The sequence below is a fragment of the Pinus tabuliformis genome, chromosome 2_2 (assembly GCF_031772625.1).
Source record: "Pinus tabuliformis cultivar Carrire ecotype Pingquan chromosome 2_2, CPIR1, whole genome shotgun sequence".
NCBI classification, from domain to species: Eukaryota; Viridiplantae; Streptophyta; class Pinopsida; order Pinales; family Pinaceae; genus Pinus; species Pinus tabuliformis.
Genome location: NC_142300.1, coordinates 11,386,209 through 11,392,440, shown reverse-complemented (window position 1 = coordinate 11,392,440; position 6,232 = coordinate 11,386,209). Strand labels below are relative to the sequence as shown.

Below are 6,232 nucleotides of genomic sequence, written 5' to 3'. Positions count from 1 at the left end.
GTCCATGCCATTTTTTCTGCAAATTCGTGATGAACTAATAAAATTTATCAACATATAGAATATTAGAAATTGAGTCCATGCCATTTTGTCTGCAGGTTTTGAAGAAGAAAAATAAAGAAAAACCGGATATAGAAGTATCTACATAGCGTACATTTATATGTGTGTCGATTTAAAGATTTGCACAGCAACATCCAGGGCTGGTTGAAGGAAGCCCGTGAGTATTTACATAGCATACATTTATATGGAACTGAACTAAGTTTCTGTTTGTATCAGAAGTATCAGAAGTAAGCTTACCTTGATTTCTTATGATCTCTAGTCTGAAAGGAACAAAAAGCTAATAGAGGAATAAAAAGCTACGAGCCCCAGCAGTGTCCAGTTGGATCTGTTCTGGTGGTTAGGAGCTGTCTAGTTGGATATATTCTGGTGCTCTTTCTTGAGCAAAAGTCCCTTGCAGGCTACAGTGGCTAGGAAGGTAAAGCATTGGTTGTGCAGGGTAGGAAGGTGAAGCATTGGTTGTGCAGGGGAAACACGGCTTATGATCCTCTTGTTTTAGACACCACAACAACATGTGTTGCATTCACTGGTTTTAGACACCACAACAACATAACAACAACATGCATACACCACACAACATTTGATCATCTGGTTTTCGACACCGCAGTGACATGCATTCATTACTTGGCATTCAACACTTAGCAATCTCAATGCATTCAGCACTTGGCAACCTCAAGGCAATCTCAACTGCCTTTAATGATTTTAGCTCAACTCTGCTATAATAACATAGCATTATAGCATTTCAGCGTTTCATAGCATTTAATATATTAAACTAATGACATCATTAGTTGAACACTTTTGAAAACATAATGAAACAGGGATTAATAAGTGCACATAATATATGTTTTTGGCCTCTCCCATAAATGGACACTTTTGAAAACATAATGAAACAAGGATTAATAAGTGCACATAATATATGTTTTTGGCCTCTCCCATAAGTGCACATAATATATGTTTTTGGCCTCTCCACCTTGCGAAGAGGCGGAATAAAATGGTGAAACGATATGCGCTAGAAAACTTTGGTAAACTTTGGTTTATAAGTGATCGTGAATAATAATAAATAGGTGATTTAATTGTGTGAATAATAATAAATAGGTGATTTAATTGTTTAACATCACCAACTGATTACTAGCAACAGCCAAAAAGACAATAGAAAGATTCACTTGCAAAAGCCAAGACCCACTTGCAAAAGCCAAAAGTTTTAAAAATACAAAATTCGAATTTGAAGGTTATTAAAATAAAAAACAGAAAATACTGGAGATATATATATATGACATCAAAGTTACTAATATCGAAATCAATACATACAAAATTAAATAGTCACGATTTCGATTTAAGATTATAGAAACATTAATAAGGGGATATTAATTAAGGTTTTTACGAACCTCCTATGTATTATTTTTTAAATTTATAATTAAGGTTATTGATTTCTGTTTTAAATGATGATGTGTGTTTTCAATTAGGATATATATATATATATATTTTTTTTGAGAAATGAGATTATTTATTGTTTTTAATTATATATCATTATGACTTAGATAAGACATTATCATAATAATACATTGGTAAAGGAAAAATAATGAATATAACATAATATACGAATATAACATAATTTATGAATTGATGAATTATATATATATATATATCTTTCTTGAATTTTTTTTAATATAATAATTCATTATTTTTTATATAATTTTAATTTTATTAAATATTTAAATTAAATATATAAAATTAATAAAAAAAATAATACATATATGAATATACTATTTTTTTATATTTAACAAGGATAGTTGCGCGCTGCATGTATGACCGTCAGAGAGACATATTTCTAGTGCTATTGGAACACCGTTAAATCTAAATCTCCAATTTCATAAAATCCAGCTTATAAAGGATCCGATGAGCATTAAATCTAAATCTCCAATGTCATAAAATCCAGCTTATAAAGGATCTGATGAGCATTAAATTCCATGAGTGTATCGGTATATTATGATGATTTTATGTGATCAGTCAAAGGAAAGATATTGGTATTTAATATGATATAGTGATATTGAATTTGTTAATTTAATTAAGATGATTTTATGTGATCAGTCAAAGGAAAGATATTGGAATTTAATATGATATAGTAATATTGAATTTGTTAATTTAATTATGATGATTTTATGTGATCAGTCAAAGGAAAGATATTGGAATTTAATATGATATAGTAATATTGAATTTGTTAATTTAATTATGATGATTTTATGTGATCAGTCAAAGGAAAGATATTGGAATTTAATATGATATAGTAATATTGAATCTGTTAATTTAATATGATATAGTAATATTGATTTTTTATTAATAGAGCAAGCTTGCTTGTTTGCTGAAGTGGTAAATTTTATATTTTGCCACCGAAATGTCTAGCTTGGCTTCAGTGTCATAAAATCTACACCGAAATGTCTAGTTCGGCTTTAGAGTCATAGAGTCATAAAATCTTAAAATGGTAAACAAAAAATCTCGGTGTTTCGATTTTCCACCAATTTTCCACCAATTTATAAGTTGACTTGCTTGCACTAAAATAAATAATGCAAACAACTTGTAAACAAATAGTACGACTTCAGGTGGTTGTGCTAATGCAAACAACTTGTAAACAAATAGTACGACAACAAATAGTACGACTTAAGTTGACTTGCTTGCACTAAATTTAAAATAAATAATGCAAACAACTTGTAAACAAATAGTACGACTTCAGTTGGTTGTGCTAAATTTAAAATGGTAAACCAAAAATCTCGGTATCTCAATTTTCCACCAATTTATATGTTGACCTGCTTGCACTAAATTTAAAATAAATAATACAAACCAAAAATCTCGGTTATTTATATGTTGACTTGCTTGCACTAAATTTAAAATAAATGATACAAACAACTTGAAACAAATACAAGTACAACTTCACTTGGTTGTGCTAAATTTAAAAGAAAGGATGGAAACAACTTGTAAACAAATATAAGTACGACTTGGATGGAAACATGATGTTGTGCTAAATTTAAAAGAAAGGATGGAAACAACATGTAAACAGTAGACAAAACAGTAGACAGATATGGAAACGAGGCCAAGAACATGTAAAGAGATGGAAATGAGGCAAAGAACATGTAAAGATAAGGATGGAAACAACATGTAAACAGTAGACAGATATGGAAACGAGGCCAAGAACATGTAAAGAGATGGAAATGAGGCAAAGAACATGTAAAGATATGGATATTAGACAGTATATTACTGTGTAACTTGTTACCTCTGGACAGAGATGGATTCCAGCAAAGGCAAAGACAAAGACATAAGTGAAGTTACCTCTGGATAGAGATGGATTCCAGCAAAGGCAAAGACAAAGACATAAGTGAAATGCTTAGCAAAAATGCGAGAGGTAGAAGGTCTTCATAACGAATAATAATCATTGTTACAATGTAGAAATATAAAACATCAAAGTTGACTATGTATTGTTTTTTTAATTAAAGGTAGAAGGTCTTCATAACGAATAATAGTCATTGTTACAATGTAGAAATATAAAACATCAAGATTGACTATGTATTGTTTTTTTAATTTTTAATTGTTATATATATAATTTATTTGTCTAAAACAATAAATATATGGCCAAAACATTTGAATGACATGTGGGCTTGGATGCAAGCCACGTTCCCTGCATGAAAAACCACCTTTCAAACAATAAATATATGGCCAAGCAAGAAACATTTGGATGACATGTGGGCTTGGATGCAAGCCACGTTCCCTGCTGCATGGAAAACCACCTTTCAAACAAATTAGTAAAACTATTAAAATCACCTGCTTAAACCGTGAACGACCACCTTTCAAAAGAATTGATAAAGCTACTAGAAGCATTGTTATAAACCAGATAACCAAATCATGAGCGCATCAATAAGAGTAAGTAATACGACGTGCTAACAGAAACCTTCACAATTGTTTGGGTGGGAATATTGCAGATAGGGCAGAAACCATGGGTTTTACTCAGATTGATGCAACTCCTGAAAATTTCTCCACCGCCTTTGAATCCATCCAGGCACAAAGACCATGTTTCAAGCCTCAACTGTTTTTCTTGGCAGACAAATATCTTGTTTCATGTTTCAAGCCTCAACTGTTTTTCTTGGCAGACAAAGATCTTGTTTCAGGCCTCAGCTGGTGTCCAGGTTCTCATTTCTAATTCCCTCAATCCCTTACATAGTGAATTTATCCAAACCCAGAAATCGAGAATGAAATTAACAGTAAAATTAGCTTTAAAGGAAGACCCAGAGCTTAAATTTTTGGACATTCAGAGATTTATATTTGAAATTATTGCTAAATTGAAACCCTCAACACTAAATTTTACAGACTCTTAGGTCAGAGCTAGTGATTTATAAAACATTGGAGAAATCCAAGAAGAATTCCATTGGTCCCCTCTCCTCCATCAAGTGCTAGCTCCTCCGTCCCCTCTGTCAAGTTGCCAGAACTTTGTTACTTCCCGTCATCGTCTACCGATCCTCTCCCCTTGCTCACTTGCTGGTTGGCTCCGCTACATCCATTAATGTGATGAGCTCCCCTCATTAACTAGCCAACCTGGGACCGCGCCAATTTTCCACCAATTTGAAATTTGAAAGGAAATCTCATCCCTGTATCCCCTACATCCCCTACTTCCTGCTTGACCAGAGCAGACTCTTGACACAACGGAGACGAGTTGCCCCACCTCCTGCTTTCCCTGAGCCTGACTGCGACTGTTCACAACAGAACCAGGTATTTCAACTTGAAAATTCCCTTTTGTACAAAAATTACCATCGTCAAAAAAATGGAATCTCAAGAAAATTCTCTCTCAAAAATTAAGAAAATTCTTAATGAGATAGGTTAGGAAGAGACCCTAGTTTTTGCCACTGGGGTGGGGTAGTTAAGGTGCCTGGCTTAATTAAACCACCTGGCTTCGGCTAAAACCACCTATCTATGACGCTCAAAGAGATAACCTATAAATCTATAGACTGGGCATGGTACATACCTATTTTTTACATGTGCGTTGCTGCTTGTTGCTGAATCTTGCTGTAAATATAAGTATTAAATAGTTGATGCTTTTTCCTGGATCCGATGTGTGCAACTTTACCGATAGGATTCTCAACTTTACCGATAGGACTCTATCCTGTGGCTACCCACCATTATTTCAGTGGCATCTTTGAATGTTCGTTGCTTTCTTTTCAGGGGCAGTCGTTCATTATCCAGAGAAGGTGGGACTGCATGCTCTACAGTCATTGATATTACTTAGTGCGTTCGAGTGAAACAAAATAATGATTATCGAACATGCAAAAAAATCCTTATGAGGGAAAATAGAGGACTGGATTATCCATAGAGTTCGGGATGTGCCTCGAAGAGCTGCCAGAAACTGATGCATTTAAAGATTCAGACTTAGTTGTTTTGAATTGGAAGAACCGACCCTAGGGGGCTTGCCTCAGAGGAATGGGTAGAAAAAACTTCGCCAAGCATCTGCATTCACTACTGTTTGCATTAACCCTTATTTCTGATAAGGTGTTTGCTTCGTGCAGGTGGCAATATTGCATGAACGTGGCAGCAATTGGAAACTCGTGGCAATATTGCAATAACAGCAAACTCGCAGCATGGCAACAATTGCAAACTCGAAACTTTTAGGTTATCCAAACATTCCTCCTAACATTTAAAGTTATCCAGAGCATTATGACTTTGATAGTATGCATTTTTAAGTTAACTTTTAGGTTATACATAACATTCCCCCTAACATTTAAAGTTATTCATAGCATTATTAGATTATGGAAAAATGACTTTGATAGCATGTATTTTTAAGTTAAGTTTTTGGGGCAACATGCCTCTCCCAGGAGACGCCAAATAAGAACTCCAAATATTTGATTGGCTAATAGAAACTGTGTTTGTGTTTAATAAGTTCAACAAAAAGTGAATTACAATATATACAACAAAATTTTAGTTAATTTGAATTTACAATATATACCACAAAACTTTAGTTAATTTGAATTTAAACCTCAAGTTTTTTAATATCCAGGCATTTTCCAAAGCATTTCGATTACCCGAGTCCCTGCCCGGCCCTTTAGGCAGGACTAATAACCACATACATGTTAAAACATGGCAAATATAATGGGGTTACATATACAAATTTTTTTCCTTGCATTTGCAAACAAAACCTATGTAA

The 6,232-nt window shown here is 33.5% G+C and overlaps 1 long non-coding RNA gene across 1 annotated transcript; it reads right to left on the bottom strand.

Annotated features, from left to right (window-relative positions):
• Nucleotides 1-4,633: 4,633 nt before the first annotated feature.
• Nucleotides 4,634-5,495, bottom strand: LOC149191294 (uncharacterized). The gene is made up of 2 exons (XR_016254812.1): nt 5,060-5,495; nt 4,634-4,787 (listed from the first exon to the last, which is right to left on the bottom strand). It is a non-coding gene; the product is annotated as an uncharacterized LOC149191294 (long non-coding RNA).
• Between the last annotated feature and the right edge of the window lie 737 nt (nt 5,496-6,232).